The 20934-nt window shown below is 39.7% G+C and overlaps 1 protein-coding gene across 15 annotated transcripts in view; it reads right to left on the bottom strand.

Moving 5' to 3' along the window:
• LOC121597079 (tyrosine-protein phosphatase Lar) overlaps window positions 1-20934 on the bottom strand; it is a 235062-nt gene that overhangs the window by 185492 nt on the left and 28636 nt on the right. For 12 of the 15 annotated variants that reach the window (XM_041922582.1, XM_041922581.1, XM_041922580.1 and 9 more), the window contains one exon: window positions 6064-6107. The exons of the other annotated variants lie outside the window; for them this stretch is intronic. The gene's annotated coding sequence lies outside the window, so the exon portion shown is untranslated. The remainder of the gene's footprint in view (window positions 1-6063; window positions 6108-20934) is intronic. 15 annotated transcript variants of the gene reach the window in all.

Consider the following 20934-nt stretch of genomic DNA (forward strand, 5'->3'; position numbering starts at 1 on the left):
GTTTTCCATTTCCAAACTGCTTCCAAGCATTTCTCCAGCCCATTGTCCTGTCATCGTGGCTATATTTCCATCAGTTTTATTCCCCAAGCATCGTCTATCACAACCATCCTATTTATCGTCCACCATCATTTTGTGGTACCATCTTGAGTGAAGTCTCCAAAGATAGATAATTTGATATTCTCCTGAAAACATTTGCTGGTAAACGAAAAATCCCTCAGCATCCCAAAATCTGTGCTGCTACACTCATATATACTCACACACACGTACTTCTACGCTTTGCACAACTTTCCGAAATTTGGTCTGTCGGTTTATGCTGACAACCAACGTCGTCGTATCGTGCAACGCCGAGGGGAGTTTACCAGTGAGGTTAAAACGTTTCGGTCGGAAGCTTGTCAACAAGAACTAGTCTTCAAATGCTTCCGTATCTTACTCACAATTGTATCCATCTGCCAACACACAATAATTTTTCTTCACAACAAACTATCTATTCGTCCTGCTCCTGGCACCATCCTGCCCAACCATGCCAATCAATGGCGCATCGGGCGGTCAGACAAGCTCGTCAGGAGATGAACCTCGAAAATCGATCACGTTTGCATAGTTTGTAAAGTGCATTAAAAACTGCACACTTGCATCTACAATCATCCCAGTATGACCTAATCAATTTTTTCCTATCTAACGAGACCCGAGCGAGGTTCAAGAATGAAGCAAAGATTATACCGAGTAAATACATTCACAACTTTTTTCGTCCTGCATAAGCACAATTGCAATCAACCTGCTGCCGAGTTTGGCACGCAGAAGCGCATACTGGTGTGTTGCTTTTCGATTCATCACATCCAATGAGTGCATTGAATAGTGCTGTTCACTATATTTTTTAACACCGTTTATGCTCGTCAATTACTAATATTGATAAACATCTTTGTATTTGGAGACCATTAGTTATCTATTAGCCGGTCTCATGGTACAGTCGTCAACTCGTACGACTTAACAACATGCCCGTCATGGGTTTCAAGCCCCAAATAGACCGTGCCGCCATACGTAGGACTGACTATCCTGCTATGGGGGGAAATCAATAAGTCACTGAAAGCCAACCCCACAAGTGTGTTGGCAGGCCTTGACCGGCATCGGTTGTTGAACCAAAGAAGAAGAAGAAGAAGTTATCTATTAAAGTTTTCAATCAAACCAACCCTGTCCATCAAACCATACGATTACAAGAGCAATTAATTATTGTTTCAATGTTTAAGGCCCGCTTATTTGATTTACATTCTAGGATGATCTAATGGTTTAATAATGGTTTAAATAAAAGTATCGTATTTGTATTTTTCTGTAATTGTACGGAAATTTGATGTACGGATACAACAATGACTAGTCATTTATAGAAGGCGATCATTACTGGCCTTACGAAGACTTGATTGGTTATGGTTGGTAATAGTAATGGTAATGATTGGTGTGGTAAGCACGGTACGACGTTGTTCATTCAAATGCTAAAATAACTCATTATTTTTAAGACGCGTTATGAAGTCACAACTTTTGCAAAACTCATCATGTACTACTTTTTTTTGTTCATTCATTTTCATTCATTCATTCCCACCGTTAAAAGTTTAAGTTAAAAGATGAAAACTTATTGGCTTTATGGCATCGCAACATGCAACTCGACATATTCTCGAACGCTTATCTGACCGTAACCACTCCAGCAGTTCCTGTCTTTTCCTTTTTGGCGACCCTTATTCTACTATAAACGTGTAACACATTCCAAACACGAACACTTGTGCCCTATCATCAAACGCTTTCAGAAGTGTCTTCCACGTACCGCATAAAGCTATCATACGTCCAACGTACGTTGGCGGCCATTCCATAGGGCAGCAAAGGTCGCGATGCACCGTCGACGGCTCAAATATGTGACCTGCTTTCGGGTGAAATTACACTTTAAACTATTTAGTCCCGTATCGCATCACTTTGTCCTTTAGAGCCACTCCAGCGTCACCGACGTCATCTTGGCCGTGATATGTAAGGGTCGTTCATTTCGTGTTCATTTATTGCGGTTCTGCGGTACGTGCAGTATAAATAGAAAACCAAAAACTAAACTATCACCACTCCTTGCGACTTCCAGTTTCCGTAGCACTATATTCTCTAATCTAACAAGAACATCCATTCGCATGGGAAGAAAAAAACCAAGCATCGTAAAGGGGACTACTACCACGAAGGGAAGATGCTAGGGAAATGACAAGTTTACCCCTGTCACCTAACAAACCCACTGCACCGAAGGACACAAAACAGTACGAAGCATTTTAATGCGAAATCAAGACTTTAATTACTAACCTGCCCCTTCGTAGTCTCCCCATGAAACCCTGCCTGTGCATATTATGCCGCCCATGAGCTATTCCCACTTAAGGGGAAAGCGTAGCATCCTTCCCTATCTACAATCTACGTTCTCGTCCCCACAGTTGAGGTCAATTTCTTGCACCCCTGTCAAGCTTAACTCTTGCGGCCTGTGACCATTTTAACTTACCAAAAGCTCTCTCCGAGCCCTTAGTTCTGGGTTTTCCTACATCGGCGCTCCAGTTCTGACAGAAAACTCGAATACCGTGCACCAAGTGCCATGACATTATCACGATGATTCGATCTACACCTCTGTCGACGTCGACTTCAGCAGCAAGTTCACAACTTCTACGACACACAGCACAGCGCAGAACAGTGTCGCCCTAACTAAGTCCGATGGTGTGCGGGATAAATTTGTGCAACTTTACATTGTTTTAATAAACTTTTGCACACACAGCTGCACACAACCGCGACCACCGAGCAGTTTCATTGCGAGGTGTTACTCTTACGTAGAGCGAATTTAGGACGGGCAGCGCACCGACTAGTATCCACCAGGTACACTCTATGTCAGCAAGATTCACCTTGCACAGCTGGATGTCGTTAGTGCGCGCGTCCTGGAGGAAGTTCGTCTCTCGATTTCGCACCCCATGAGCATGTTTGCCGTGAACCGAGACGCCAAAACTTGCCCAACTTCACCTGCTAAAGCACTGCCGCAGGGTGTCATCGAGCCCGCATGGCATATCGAGAAGGGTACGTACGGTACGAAACAGGGGCTAATGTATGCACAGTTAACTTTTACTCCCACTGTTTAACGTGCGACGCGGCACGTACTCTACCTCCCGCAGCACTTTTCCATCGGCATAATTGCTCCTAGAGAGCCACCTAACTCTGCAAACGGAATACTGGGAACAAAAAAATCCTCTCGAAACAATTCCAAAGCACCAACAAGCGCGCCTCTACTCTACACGGTGCAGGAAGTACTTAAATGTAGGAAACTACCTCCCGCCAAGCCACTTGTCCTCGGCTAGTCGACCGACCTACAACTAGGCAACCCGTTGGCCAATATGGTTGCAATCTGTAACGAGTATTTGATTCGATTTATGTGCACAAGTTGGTACTCCGTTGTTGGTTTCCCCGTTTCTGTCGTTCTAGCAGGCCAGATTTGGATTTCGAATGAAGGAATACAAGTATAATTGCCGCTTTTGTTACAAACATGGGGATGCAATACCTCTTGCATTGGGGTAGAAATGTTAATTCCAGTGACAAATAGTTGCTTTCCTTCTTTTTCCTCTTTACAACAAACGGGAAATTTATATGTGCTCAATGAACATAAAAAAAGTTTCTAACCAGTTCGTTAATTCGATCTAACTCTTTTTGGCTCTCGCCCCAAAGAACATTCGCAAAAGAAAATTTTAAAGACTTTTGAATCCATCAAATTCAAATATTCATATAATTATTTCATTATGTATTAAACATTAAGAATGTTTCTACCAAGCCGATTGCATCTATTCAACTTAACCCAAGATTTATTGTTGCGAAATTGCATAGCCCAGGAAGAAATAATAATTAGTCTTTTCATTGTAAAAAAAAACTATTCGTATAGTAGCTTTTCAAAGATAACCTCTACATGTTGATATTCAATTTATCTTGTATTGTTCCCTTTTCACATTCACACAAGTACGATGATCCCACAGACTAGACTTACCAGAAAGCAAAAATATCATATTCTTATCTGAAATTGTCTTCCAATATTTTTCTTTGGTATTTTTAAAACACTTATATGATAGCTACTGCAGCACTATTGACTGTTTGTATTAAAGAGGATATTCTACGTCATTAAATTTTAACAGTACATGCTTCTCAATCAAACATGCATGCGTCCTACACTGAGACTTACCACAAAGCAAAAATATCATATTCTTATCTGAACTTGTCTTCAAATATTTTTCTTTGGTATTTTTAAAACACTTATATGATAGCTACTTCACCACTATTGACTGTTTGTATTAAAGAGGATATTCTACGTCATTAAATTTTAACAGTACATGCTTCTCAATCAAACATGCATGCGTCGTACACTGAGCAAAAGTAAATGAGGTGAACTTGTGTTTCTCCGACCATGAACAGCTGAGTTTCAGAAAGAATGTCGCTTCTAAAAAAAAGTCTACCCACTGACGATCTTACACTCAACGTGAGCGCAATTGCCATTGACAAGTGACGAATACCAGAGCTTAGAAGAAAGGCTTCATCATTCTCGTTCGAGCGCTTTGCGTGTGTCACGTACTCTGTGTCATCTAGCAGCATGGTGGTAAAGCGATCTATACACGTTCTCCGACTGACGAATGCACAATTGGCAGATTTATGCAAAGCTAAGTCATCGGCGGTGCCATCAGGACAATACATCCAATCATCTGGAGCATTTACACACTGTGTGTGTCTGTGCGTGTATGCACACGCTTCATATACGCCTACCACAAAATCCCCCAATATGCATACGCAAAAGCCCGTCAGGTTGTGTGATTGTTAGTGGCAAATTCTAGCAGCAGCGACCCGAACAAGTCGTGCACACTGATGGCATACTGCTATAAATCATTATTCCGATTTAATTAACAATCAATATTCAAACATTAGCCTACGGCCAAGCCGTTCATGCACAATTCTGTGCGAGATGAGCGACGGGTCACCGATGGCCGGGGTTCTTTTGCAAGCGGATTAGTTTCCTTCACACCTCAATCGCGTGTCCACCCGAGGGCTTCCATCCATTCTATATGGCAGTGTTAGCGACCACGCAGTTGGCGTGCACCGCCTATTCTGTATTTGAACAGAGTGACATCACGGCCACGGTGGTGGTCAACACGCATCCTGCTAACGCCTGCCTGTATTATACTGACTACCCATTCAATACCCGTCTCCCGCGACACTGTGTCGCCATCGTTGTGTTTACTGCCCGGTGTACACTGATAGGTTCCGGCAGGATGTGTACATAGCTACGACACCTATGTCTCCGGTCGAATGAAGTTGTTTAATGCTTGAGAATAATATATTTATAACGCCACAGCCTCATTATGGTCGGTCCATGCAACAAGAATGTCCGCACGAGTGTGGTCTGCGCTGGATGGCTGATACCAAATTGGTGGATTATTGAAGGGGATTTAGGATTATCATTAACTCCATACCAGACTTGCTTCACGGTGGTGGAGAGAACAGGCGCAGATATGTCCGATACGCGCGTTTGTGTACTAATAAGTGTTCATTGTACAAATGGTTGGCTGACTGGTTTGTCGTTCATTAGAATAATTTAACTGCCGTTAAATTTTGAGGAAGAAATTAATTAATCATCAGCAACATTTCCACTGGACGCCGATCAACCAACCACACCACCACAAGAATACATATCGCCATTAAGCTAGCCAGAACAGAGCAGAGAATCAAGCAATTATGTGTCCTTTTTAAAAGATAAGCGTGAACTACGGTCTGCAACCAAAACAGTGATTTCGAGTAGCAACGTACTATTATTTTGTTCTCATTATTGCTCTTTTTTTTACAAAACAATCTGAAATATCTAGTTTAATGCATCTTTATACTATGGATTGTTTAATTTAAAACAAAAATATCAACATCTTATTAAAAAGCTACAACTGAAACCACTCAAGTAACATCCAACTTTTTAGTTCAAACAAAATAGTTTCGCTATCTATGTTCTGTCAACTTACATAATTTTAATGACCAACAACCAACAATACATACCTCTACATAACGTTTCAATTATCGTGCCCAATCCAAATAAATTTCTGAAAAATAGGAGGAAAAAATCGCACTTAAAACATGTTTATTAACATAAAATATTATAGCAGAACATAAAGGTGCTAAATATTACCTACATAAAATAAATTGAAAAAATAATGCATTTTTTTATTGAGAAACGAATCGACAGCGAGAGGCGGCGCGTGTATCAGACAGATCGGACGTGACTGATTTGATGGGCCTGATACTTATGAACCAGAACACCCTTTCGCAGACCGTAGTATGACATATCATGTTCAAATTTAAAATATACCCCAATTCAAAATTGAGATGAGTAATTGAGCTGTTCAAACTTATTCGACTAAAAATAGCATGCATCAAAAGCTAAATCAAGTCTATCATCAGAAGCATGGAAAACTTGAATACGTTGACGATACTCGAGTCAGCGTATTTTGAACGCAAGATTGCGGCATATTTTCTCGAGCGCGTAATTGCACCCCTGAGACATACGGTTTGACAGCTTAGATTTTTTAACTTAAAATGACACGCATTCACCGATTGGATGTGGGAAGCCGTTCGTTTGGATCAGGGAAACGAATTATAATCATTTTTTAATTGTTTTTCTGTGAATTTGCAAGAAAATAAACGATTTTGTAATGTATCTTTGTTTGTACACAGTATTGTTCAACTGACATGCTGAAATGTTTACTTTCTGGCATAAATTAGAATAGAAGTTATTTTTGGATTGAATTATCGCATTATACGAAAAACTAGTTCAAAGGGATACACGTTATAAAAAGCAAATTTTCTAAGATTAGTTCAGTAAAAAAAATACTGAGAGCTATTCAGTAATACATAGTTCTGCTCAATTTATGCATTAATGTAATTTTTTGTGCTGATTTTCAATAAAACAATTTATGCAAATTTAAGAAATCCTCAAAAAACTCAAAACAAGCCTAACACGATAACCCTCTTGCTCCTGATGTGCAAACAGTTGATTAGGTAAGTGCTTACAGGTACCCCGACAGATATACAGGTAAGAATTCTGATAAAATATTATCTGAGCTTGCTGAATTAATTTTAAAGAATTGGCAGCCATGTTGTTGTGTAGAATCTTTGCTACAATCTACTGCTCTTGATGAAATTTCGTTGTGACTGTGAGTACTTACAGAATCATCAAATCATTGTTACGGCATAATACAGTTTAAAACTGTATCAAACACTAAGAAACATGAATGAACATGAGCTGAACGCACTGCCTTTCTGCGCAGCAATATAAACCTCAATTTGAACGACTTTTTCGTCATCTTTTCGTCAACAATCGCTATCAATTACTGAACAATCAGTAATATTAGGATGGCTTTATTGTGATTACAGTAAACGAGCTTTCGGTCAGCATCAAAGATTACTGAATGGTTCAGTAAAAATAGTTAACTGAAACGATTACTGAACTTTCGGGCGATACAATTTACTGAACTGCGGTTAAAAAAATAGTGGATAAACATATCCATTGTATTTATTTATTTATCTTTTAAACTTTTTTATCAAAGTTTCGTCATTTTCGTATCATGTAATACTACCCACGCCGGGCATGTAGTTAAGTCGTGAGAGTTTACGAATGTACTACGGTTATCACCCATATAATATATTTGTATTCTTGTAACTTTCGCGTTCTTGTTGAGAATGGTATAAAATAACCTTAGTTTTAGGAAAAACCTTAGCTTTGCTGAAATTTATTTTTCATATCCAATGTCACGTTGCAAGCACTGCAAACGTCCGCAAAGGCAGAGAGACTACTAACCTCATTGGGTTTACCTCAATTACAGAACAGTCAATGAACCGTGCTTCGACCTTTCCTATCCTCTTAACTCTACATTCTTACTACATTACCTTCCAATGAATAGTGCGAAGGATTCATGTGCCGACAGCAATTCCCATGACAAGCACTCTATTGCACTACTCGAATTCACCACAATACTGTGTGTTCGAGCAGATGACCTAGTTCAATTCCAACCTACCGAGTGGCTCTGGTTCGTATTGCTATAGCTCTCATTCTCTTTTCCACAGAGAAGGAAAAACAACAACATATATTTACGCCAAATGTGTGCACCCGTTTGCTACAGAGACTAGTTCTGTGCAACATTTCATCATAAGTTGAATTAAGTACATATGACTGCGGTTACTCTCGCTCTAATTAATTTTATATTACACAGAACCATTTTTAATCATATATTATCAATTTCCCTAAGTATTGCGGGCTAGTTGATCGATATGTGCAATAACCAATCTGAGTATATCTAGATTCCACTTTAACACACTCTAAAGATACAATTTAGATAAATCACAGCCAATGTGACCACACATTTAACAAAGACAAAGCCTTTACGTTAAGGTACTTATTTTTATTTGGCATGAAATGTTCTACTTTCTCTACGCAATAAAAAAAAATCTGCAAAATAACTTATCAAATTAACATGAACATGTATGAAAAAACTGTACCAAACCCACTCACAAATTATTCACACCGCGAGTAAATGTGCACTGCATGTTACCAATATTTTTTTAAACAAAGCGACAACTAAACACGCATTCCCTCAGCTCTCTATGTTCCATTTTCCCTGAAATGCGGTGCAGGGGAGTGCATCGTCATGCAAACGTGTCCGTGCAGAATGTCATCGAAATGAGACGAAACTTTTGAGCAACGAATAATAATTTATCACATGTTAACACACGACTATTCAAGAGCGCACTTGTGCTTCGTTCACTCTCGCAGCTACACACACTTTATCACCGAGAGGAAACGCCTCACATCTCGGGAATTCGTACAATGAAATTGGGACACGGCAAACGAAACGACCCGTGATACGAAAATATAAAACACTCCTTCGCGACACTCGTACCAACTAAAGCAATAGAAATGAATGCGCACCATGAGGCAGTACCATTTTGTCGAGCGAAACGGCGGTCCTACTACAGCAATACGGCACTATCTAACGACGCTATCAGATGGCCCTTTGCAGCGCATGAAGGTAACGCTTGCACATTCATATCCTGCCGGACGGCTAGTTTGGCGTCCCAGCGGTCAACAACGCAACCTTGGAGCATTCGCGCCAACAGCTCGAACGGGAATAGGACGAGATTGCTACAAAACGCGACAAACGCGCTGCTCGACTACCACGCGCGTTCTCTCTGTCTCTCGATGGGATCGAAAACAGCTCGCACTGAAACCCATTTAATCCGATAATTACATTAAAGTTTTAATTAAAACTTAATTCAATCTCGGTACCGCACACTCAGTTGCTTCGGAGCATTTCGCTCACTTTAGATCCCCTATGAACCTTCCTGGCGCTTAGCAGCAGACGTCAATGTCTAACACTTTGCGTAGCAAGCGTATAGTTAGATTAGTGGAAGCAACCTAGTTGTCATCTCTGTCATACCGAAGCAAACAGGTACACATATGAACTCCTATTCAAGATAGCATAGTTTGTAGTAAGAAACTGTATCAAAGAAAGGATGGACTTTATTGTCCTGTTACTGTTAATTGTTAAATTAAGCATTAACTTCCATTTTAAATCGTTATTTAAGTTTGGTCGCTATACACTTAAACAATACAATATGCTAATAGCCACTCAAAGTGCCTTAACATGTAAATTCATTAATTCCAAAGAACAAATACGACACAAACGCAACTAAATAACACCTCAATTTTCTTCTCAACGCAAAACCATTCATTCAGGAAAATAGTACAATAATAGATTCGTTTAACAGATGAGCTCGAAGCGATTTCGGAAACTTCTCTATCAATATAATTAATCCGCAGTTCCCATTTGTTACGCTCGCACTCGCACATAACACATTACACTACAAACTGCAATTCCCCGCATGTTGATTGTTGCCTATAAATTGTATTCTTGTGCGGCTGAATAAATTAGCATTCCCTCAAATCAAGCGTACTTTTCAGGTAGAAATAAATTCATCATTTTGCACAGATACATACATATGCACAAACACACCGATATGATGATTTTTCCACTACGATTTATCACTGGCACAATCAGAACGGATTTTGTTGTTTTCATGTGACAAATTAACCAACCAACCCATTCCCAAACTGTAAGCCGAATACATTTCGAACGAAATCGCTTCATTTTTCAGACCAAATAACTTCAGATAATCATTGAGGTGAAATGCGATTGAAAACTGTATTGTATATGTACTTTTTGTCACGTCTACCGGATGCTCTCTACACGCCGGCACCAGGCAATTCAGGATAAACATGAAAACAAAGTTATGGTAATTTTCGTTTCAATAATCAAAATTTGACCTACATTCACACACGATAAACTCGGTTCATCCTATCGTCCTTATGGCACTTTCTTCGCGTTGTTCTAGTGAAACGACTTTAAAGAACGATTACCTACAGATACAGATACATATACACTAAGGGCACGCAATTAGCTGTGGTGAACCACGGTTATGCGCACTGCACTACTTAAACGGTGCCATGAGTAAATACTACCACAACCGCTTTTACCATGGCTGATTACACATTGGATCGAACAGTCGATCGATTTGTGGTCAGCCAGACATCATAATGTTGTTTCTGTGGCTAATGGTACGACAGGGAATTTGCACGTTTCAGTTGCATATAAAGCTATGGATACTGGTATCTTCCAATACTACGCCTGTTCGGTATACTATATATTGTAGCATCTATATTTATTTTGTACAACTAACACATAATATGAATTTATTATAATTGCTGCGAAAATAATGATAAAATAGGTTTGCAGAACACACTTTTGATTATTTAAGGTTACATAATAAATTAATGCAAACATAATAAATAACAATGATGCTCTTTCTTTCCTTCTTTTCCATCGAATATTACAATCATTACCCAAATATGGTTCCATACACAAAATTATTTACACGTATACCCTTTATTTTTTAATTATTTGGTTATAATTCGATTTTTTTGTGGTGTGTAGTTATTTTTAATGCAATAATTGTGCAACGACCTTTTATCTACCTATACAGCTACCAGTTCAACATGATCTGATGTTTTATCAGATTGGTTTGTTTAACAAAACCACAATTATCAAATAAGAAAATGCACACAAACAAACCGCACTCTCCACAATGAGAGGAACGGAAAGGCGTCAAACCGAAATTGGCATTCCATTCTGTCGTCATGGTTTAGCAATTACCACTCATAAATAACGAAGTATTTCCAGCACGGCCCTACTGATGCTGTACCTCCTCAGCTAACCAAAAACCATCCTTCCACCAGTTGATAACATGTAGCTAGACGATTTATCTGTTCCTCCCACGGTTGGATTGCGTACAAATGTCAGTGTCACGGGAATAGTGAAACGGTAAATAGTAAAAACCCGCTGATGCAATGAAGGGACGAAAGCAACTAAATGGTGAAAACACCGATATACAGCGATGATTAATGGGAAAAATATGTTATGCTCTTTTTTTTCCTTTCCTTTCAATGCCACCAAATCCTACACCACGAACTGAGCGAATCCCCGCGACTACATAGTCTATCCAACAAGGCAGCAAACCAAATGGTGTATCTTCCCCCGATTCATACCACAAAACAATCGAGCAGGATAATGAATGAGATGTTTAGCATAATAATTTCCGCTAATTTCTTGTGGTACTGGAATGAAGAAAAATAATTCTTAAATAATGAGATGCATTTTTATCCACCCTATGGAAGCAACACGTTTTCCGGTGCTTGCTTTGTAGCGATTTGCCTGATTCAATATTTATCTTTAATATTTTGTTCAATTTCGTAAACGAATTAAAAATGATGAGCTTTTCTATTATATTTGTCTGTTTCATGTTTTGTTTTTCGATAACGATTAAACAAATACACATTTGTTCTATTTGTCAACTTTTACTATAATCTTTGCGGTGCCTAATTACTATTTTGAATATATTTTTTTATAACATGCAGCATGTTGAGTAAAATATTCTTTATCGTCTTCTATTTGTCGTAACGACGTACGCAGCCATGGCAGCCTATACAGAGTTTCGAGACTTATTCAGAACCACACAGCCAGATAGTCTGTCCTTACTACGAGGAGACGGGCCATGAGAAACTTTAACCCACGACGGGCATGATGTTAAGTTGTATGAGTTTAGACTATAGAGATCGCCCCACAATAAGATATTATCGTATATTATATTAGCAGATACAACTGATAAATGTGAGAACATTAAATCATTAATTGAAACACGTTTATAACACTCGCGGCCTCCGTATAACAAAACCTCCGTCCTGGGTTTAAATAAGTGTTGAGAAAAATTAAAAAAAGGAACGGAATAAAACGGAACTGGTCGGATTGGTAGGTTCGGTAGAAGGTCTGTACTGTATCTGCAGAATATGTCGAGCTAGAGGGGGGTATGAGATATTTTCCAATGAACTGCTAAACAAGAAGAGTGGTGATGAACTAGTTGAACAATCTCGGTCGGTAGTACCCGAACAGGGTTGAAGTCAAAGAAAAATAATGTCCGCGATTTTTGATCTTACATTTTAAGGCTATCTTATATATTAGTCGAGACTGCACTTCATGTAAGGCAAACCGAAGAAATTGTAATACCAAGCTTCATACATGAATGCTACTGGTCGCAACTAGTGTTGGGTAAAGTGATACTGTGCGCACAGTACAGCACAGTGCTTGAAGTGCGAATTGTGCTAGCACAGTGCGGAAGTGCTAGCATAGTGCGGAAGTGCTAGCACTTTTCGCACAATGCGCACACTATGCACAGTGCGCTCTCTGAGCACACTTTTCGCATAGTGCGCACTCTTCACACAGTACGCTCTCTGAACACACTTCAAGGCAAGACACACACTGCATGCAGACTTACTAAAAGAACGCACTGTGCTGAGAGAACGCACTGTGCTGAGAGAGCGCACTGTGCGAAATGTGCGCATTGTGCGAAAAGTGCTAGCACTGTGCTAGTACATCCGCACAGTGCTCAGTGAGCGCACTGTGCGAAAGTGCTAGCACTGTGCTAGCACAGCCGCACTGTGCGAAAGTGCTAGCACTTTCGCAGTGGTTCGAAGTGCGCACTGTGCATACAGTACGCACAGCACACTTAGGGAAAGTGCTTGTGCGCACAGCACACTGAATTGTGCTACTTTAGCCAACACTAGTCGCAACACTGTTTCCAATCGTACGGACCGGTCCCCGACCGAGCCTATCATTCCTACCGAGCCAACCGTTTCGACCGAACCAACGGTCCAAGTATAATAAGTTTTATTCAAAACGAAATTATCGTTTAAGAACGAACCGTTTGCCTGCAAATCGCTTGATAGTTAAACATTGTTTCGCAAACGCACGAAACAAATGTTTAACCTAATCAGACCCCTTAAAGCAGTTAGGTGTTTCGTCGATCTTGCATTCGAAGGCTATTCCATTTTTGTACGTGTGTAAGTTTCCTTACCAGACGCACTTGGAGAGATAACAATCACATACTCGTTAACGCCCAGACTCAGGTTTGGCACATGCGTTCCAATCAAACTTTGAACGATTCTTTCGGAACCTTGTTCTTTTGCTGCAGCTTGATAGCCAAACACAAAAACACGTAACGAATTAAATATGATTTTCCCGGTTAACACGTGGTATATTTTCACCACATGCCTATTACCTGCAACGAAAATTGACGTTCTGCATACAATCGTTTCTCCAGCATGATGTTACGCTTCAGTATGGCACTGACAGTAAGGCTACGTAAAAGCCCAGTACATTTGGGATTTAACGCAATTCACTTGTTCCTTCTCGTTGTTCTTTAGAGAATGTCTTTACTCGTCCATGAGGTCCAGGGTATCTATATTGACCTTTCTCTCCTAAACCAATTCATCTGCATTCAATGAACGTGACCGAATTCAACGGTGTTCAGACACAAAACATCGAACCATTTACAGATCTACCATCTGCTAACTACATTCCACCTCGCGATTATCTATAGACACTTTGTTCTGCTGTTCTCGTAACAAACGTAACCAAAGGGAAATCCCAAAAAATGAAATGACTTCACATTTGTTTCATGGACCATACAAGGAAACGATTTTGCATATCGATTTTACTTAACGAAAATTGTCAGCCTTGCACAAGAACAAATCTCTGTTTTGGACAGTTTTTATTCTGTCATCAGTCGCCACTGCCCTGAACATCACGTCATTTATTCAGAAAATCCGGTAATGTCCCTAGCTATCCAAAAACATGCACTAGAATGTGTCCGTTATGAGTCATACCGTTCGTAGGAAATACCAGGATGGGTGAACACACCCATCTAACAGTATCACCCACTAACTCAGACGCCAAAAAGTTTGGCTTATTGGAAGGAGAAAGCACCCTCAAAGCATTGCGATCAGTTTCCGTCCTAGAGACACGATGGTTGTAAGACGATGTGTAATCGAGTAAAATTGGCTTGCGTTCGCCATCTACTGCAAGAGCTTATCAACATAGGATAGTTTTAGCCATTTTGCACACATCCGTTGCAGACTCTGTCCCCCATGTAGAATCGACACGGAAAACAACGACAAAACTAGCTTCGTTAACTCGTTTTTCCAATCCTGCATGGTACGGCGTAACACAAACTCTTCCGCTGGGCAATCTCAACCATCGCCGTTGGTTATGGCATTAGATATGCAGAGAAAATATTTATTAGACTCTACCGTGCGAATTATAATTTATGGCTTGAATGTGATTACGCTTCCTTCGCTTCATATATGCCACCGAAGCTTTTCTGAAGCCCGTTCATTCAAGCGTTGCAATTGTGAGTAGATGGAACGATTTTTTAACGACTACTACCGACGAGACATCCAACAATCCACTCAGCGTTGCAAAATGGATTGCATGTGCAATCTTCTCTATGCGTTTCATGTTTTATCTGGCATCGAGATTATGATAAAGTTGTTCACGGCCCTATTTCTAGTTTACGATGATCTTGATAAAAGGATCATCGTTTTTTATTCCAAAGAATTACCATTTCGTGCAGACATTCTCGCAAATGCAGTATTATTGTTATATTTAAAAATCGTTCATTAATAAGTACGAACTGCTCTTTCTTGCGATTAAATGTTACATATAGTGTTCAACAAAACTCGTCAATCTATTACTTTTAACAACACATGGTTTGCCTGAATATCATAGCTTAATGAAACTGCATCCAAATGCGGCCCATCTTTATTATTTCAACCATGTGTCAATTATTTTGTACGATCTTTGTTCATAAATATATCACGCCTTTCAAATGGTCGAGACCATTTAATTGGAGTTTTTCGAGTGTTTTCGAGGGTACTTTCCAACCCATCCATTCTCAAACCTCTCTTGTGTTGTGATTTGGAGTTCGGAGGGTGCTGTAAAACAACAGCAGAAACAGTTTCCAATACAAAAACAACCGACATCAAAGTTTCCCAGCAAAAAAACCAGAGTTCAGCAAGTTTTGCCACCATCTCCTAGGTATGGGCTTTGCTACATAAAACGCACACCTGTGCAATCAAACCTTGGGCTTCGTATCAGTTAGAAGTTGGTCAGTAAAGGTTTTGTCCTAAGGATACCAAAATTAGATCCCTCATGTTAAACAACAAAATAGGTCGGTCGTACCACACGATTCTGCATGTTCGTGGCGGGTTCTTTCTTATACATTCTAAAAATGATAATAACATTCACGCAACAACGCACCCATACATATCCCTAATACATGAGAGAAAGGGTGTTCTTTTATCGAAGCAATGTCTAAAACCATCGTCAACACAAGCACATGCTGCGAAAGAAAATAGAGAAAAGACGACACAAATCCTTTTGCAGTGAGCTGTCGTTAAGACACGCCCTTACATATTTTGTCACCCTTTTTACAGGTGAACGAACTAACTCAAACGTTTTTTGTACATATCAGTAAACCTAGCGCCGTGTAGTAAATTCTAAAAGCAAATAGTTTCACCAGGCGAATCGAAAGATCTTAGGCTACACTGCCTGACTGGGAGTGTGCATACCTCAAAACAGAATGACATAGAAACGCATGACCTGCGAACGGAAGGCGTTGTGGTCGCTCATAAGTGCACACAGGAACATCATTGTATGTCTTTTTTTTAAATTGCAATTTTTTTAAGCAATACGGCAAAGCCGTCCCTCCTGAAGAAAAAGTTACAAATTTGATCATTCTTTACATCACACTTACAATTCTCTTCAAGCTACTAGCATCCAAAAGTTGTGTAATACAACTTTACAGAGTCAAAAATATCACCATTCAAAGCCTTGTTGGAGTTAAGTTTGAAAAGAATGAGGCCAGTAGGCTAAAAGTTTCTATAAAACAAACGTAATACAAAATATGAACAAAAAACGCAGCAGAAATTTGTCGCAAACCATGAAAAAACAGGAAAAAAAATGATCCAACAGTAATAATGTAAACCATCTAACAAGACACGAAATATTTACCCTCTAGGGCAAGAAGAAAATAGTCTCACATTTTTCTACGCCAGCCATCACTAGGTAATCCACCTTTCATTCCTTCATTCCCCGCTAGCAACCCATCTTAAAGCTTTCTTCACCCTGAAACAAACCAAAACGAACAAATGACTAGCTTCACCGAACCCTACAACCGACCAAAAATCAACGTCCTGAGAAACGAAACCAACGGCGTCCACTAGTAACATCCCCGTTCAATCTGAAGTCCACTCACTTCACGTTGCCCTCGAGCGAGTTCATGTTTCCTTCGAATACGACCAGCAAAAATACAACCAACCATCCGGCACAGAACAAAATGGCACGGAAGGAAACGAATCTCAATGGTCCAGCCATTTCTGTCACACCACATGACAGTTACGCTGTCAGTCAGTCAGCGTCCAGGAGATGGTATTCTAGTAGTATGTATATAAAAAATCATGAACCAAATATACAGATTTTGAAACGTCTATCAGGACTTTATCCTCCATGGTACCCGAACGACTTAGACACGTCTACCAGGACTTTATCCTTCGAGTACCATGAACAACTAACAAAAGCGAGAAGAGGAAAATGAAATCCGAGTATTCTACTCCCAAAGCAACGGTAAAGCTGTACTGCGATTCTCAAGGAACCCAAGAGATGGAGACTTTGGTGACGCTATAGTGCGTCAGAAAAATGTATATTTCAAAATTCCTTAATATATCCCTTCCCTTTTCCAACTGTTATGGAACTACCTTTCAGGTTTTCATGTGAAACGTTTCAACAAAACGACTTGAAGCTTGTCTCAACCGGCAACACAAAATGTGTGTTATCTGCATTTGAAAAGAGCCAGCCAGCCTGTCAGCACGTGCCTTAAACATTCGACACTACCATTTACATAGCATGAACGGATCAGTAACATACGAGAGAAAAGCCCAAATCGTTGAGCTGGCTTCGAGTTTTGATAAACTACTTATTCAGAACATCCCGTTCGTAAATAACACCGTTCTCCAACTTCTTACGCTCATCAATGAGGCTGATGGCAATATGATTCAACAGTGTAAATTTAATATATTTACTTGTTAACCTTACGTGCTAACGCACTATGATGGAGTTTCGCTAACTTATGCTTTTCTGTTCAAAGTTCCTCATAAACACTAAAAATCCTTTCGATAATAGCTTACTAGGCCCTTTCATTTAAGAACACATTATGCCTGAAGGGAATACGGAATACAGAATATGGCAGAGCCTCAAACCCTCCGCTTACAATGCACTCTTACCTCACTATCATGCATGGTTGAGATACGGACTACTTTAGGTTCGAAGTCTTTACATGTCAGCCAAACATCGCAATTGCCAACACCAAAAGCTTTTCATGGTTCATTGTTGTGAAATTTATCCACCATGTTGTTGAGTATCGTTGTATTGCCATTATTTCTATCTACTACCAAGGCAGTGCTGGGCAGACGCGTAGGTTGGAGTGCAATTTTCTGGGGATTAGCTTTTGATAAATTTCTGCCGTCAAAAGCGCAACGAAGTATGCGAAAAGACCATTAGTGGAGTAAAATGGACCGCAATCTGATACCGGCGTGACTACACTAGCATTTGACACCAAAGTCAAGATTCTCCAATATATTAGCGTTTTCAACAACGTTACTGCTGTCTCGACAACAATACTATTGCTGGATTTCTCGCAGCATAAGATCAACGCTAGTTATCAACATCGTTATTGCGGGCATTCAAATGTTAATCAATTACCATGTTAGCTTATTTCAAATGTTACCATGTACAATAAATGATCTTTATTGATTCCTTTAGAAATTTCAAGATAATTTGCTACATTTGCTTCCTTAAATTATATTTATTCTGCATCTTCATATCCACTACATTCTGCAAGCAAAAACCTTTACGTAATTGAGCATGTCTATATATTTGGGGCGGTCCCTTAGTACAATCTTCAACTGCTACGAGTCAATAACATGCCCGTCTTGGGTTCAATCCTAGAATGAACCGTTCCCCCGAAGCAAGGACTATCCGACTGCGTGCTACTGAATAAGTCTCGAAAGCCGATGTAGTCTGGCATGTCCACGTAGCACGTTACGACAAATAGAAGAAACGTGTTACAAAACCATACAGAGTTAATATGAAAGTACAGGTATTGCCCGATATACCCCTACTCGATATACGCGTTTTCGTCATAATTTACCTTTTGGTTGAATATCAAAACCCATTTTATACAAAAATTGTAATCTTCAGTTGGAATTACATCAAATAACTAATTGAGTTGCTACATCCTACGAGTTCAAGCAAAATTACACTAAAATTTACAACAATTTCACTGAAAACCTCGAAATTTGATATACGCGAATATTCGAGATACGCGATTGCATCCGGTTCACATTAAAAGCGTACATCAGGAAATACCTGAATACGTAATTCGGCTCTTCCAATAAAGTGCTGCTGACAAGTACACTACGTTGTTTTTTTTTAAATAAAATCGATTATTTCGTACTACTGAAATTCAACTCAGAAGATTGAAACATTATTTTATTCATTATAATAAATTTTGGAAGAACGTTTTTACCTTCAAACATGAACTTTAGTGTATACTCGAAATAACGAACAAGGCTTCAACCAACGTCTATCTTTGCAAACCCCCTACAGCGTGAAGAACAAATGACGATCGTTTAAACAAAAGCGTACAAATAAATATAACGTCAGAAAGACCACGCTTCTTGCGCAAACAATACCAGTACGCACCAAAATAGGGTTCCTCCCGGTAGGGGCAACTGTCTTTACAATTGCTCACGTGCTCCAATGTGAGAGGATGTTTGATATGTGTTCTCATTTGTTTTCTTTTTTTATTCCCATTCCATACCGAAAGCAACCCAGCAAACGAGTTAGAATTATTACATTACATCTGTAGCCAGACCCGGTCGCGTTGCCGCTGGGCGCCAGGCCATGAATTCAACCGCGAAGATGGGATCTACCCACAAGCTTCCATTTATTCTGCAGATGATGATGTTGCGACAAGATCAACGGCTTGTGTTAGATTTTCTCCATCTTCCACGCCAGAATATACACACTAGCAGCATACAGCGCGAATGGTCTGTCGTGCACGAAAAATTCAATATGCCCCGAAAGCTGGGGATTGTGATTATTTACTTAAACACACATACATGCACACGCACAAACGCAAATACGTACGTGCGTGCTGCTTACAAAATTTCCCGCAGCTTCACCACAGCCGATCGAATTCTAGCAAGTGGATTTTTCGACTCCCGACTTTATTTCATAACCGGAGGAATACACAATTCAGTCCAATGTGATTCGGAATAAGAACGACTTTGGCGGCATCAACCTTTTCGCCTCCTTTACAACAGCCGCACACATTTGTCCCGTCTACCCTGGTTTTCAATGGAATCAAAGGGGCAAGCTCCGAAATCCCCTTAAGGCTCGGGGAAAAAAGCATCATCCAGAGAGAACCTGACTGAAAATGCCATCCATCTTTTAGGAACGAAACCCGCAAACGGTTACAGTTTTCCAACCGTAGATATTCTCGCACACACATACACACACTTGCCTACACACACACACCCCAATGGACTTCAATGGATACATTGGAAAGACAGAAAGATGCAGCTATAAAATCGTATTTCACACCATAAACGGCTGAGTGATAAAAATGTTTGATTGAAAAGCAGAAAACATCTCTAAAACTAAATCATGCTAGCAGAGCAGCAAATAACGAACCTGCCACATAATGCACATAGCTAGATATTCTTAGCCGTTGAGTGAACAATGCTTTCTTTCTGTTCTGAGAGCGTATTGGTAAAAAAAAGATCTATAAACAAATAAACAACTCTTCCCGCGGTTCTGATCAACCGTTATGAAGATTTTAACGCATTACCAATGCAATGCTATCCAACAAACTCTAGCAAGCGAAACCACCCACCTTCTATGCTTCAAACCAACAGTAATTTGATGTATCAATTGAAATCACATTTCCAATTCAACACACAAAGTTTTAAATTGCGTTTAGTATAGTTCAGCGAATGTAACAATAAACATCAAACATCAACAAAACAAGCATCGCTGACGCATATACCTTTAAACATACCTATACAGAACAGTAAGTAACCTCTATTCCTAGAAGGTACGATTAGCCTAAAATCATCCCCAAAAAGGATACCAGAGGATTTGTTTACTTTTTCCTAAAGTTTCCACACTATCGTTCTGCTCTAGCATCCTTTTTTCGATTCGCTTCATATTCCAAACATAGTTTAGAATTTTTATGAAAACATTCTAAGCGACAAGTGATCTTTGAAACGTAGACTAAACATTCACCTCGAACTTTAGCATTTGCTCCGAGAACGCTGTTCTTGAATGTTTTGCTAGCACTTTATATACTTCAATGGACCAACCA

The sequence above is a fragment of the Anopheles merus genome, chromosome 3R (genome assembly GCF_017562075.2).
Source record: "Anopheles merus strain MAF chromosome 3R, AmerM5.1, whole genome shotgun sequence".
NCBI lineage: Eukaryota > Metazoa > Arthropoda > Insecta > Diptera > Culicidae > Anopheles > Anopheles merus.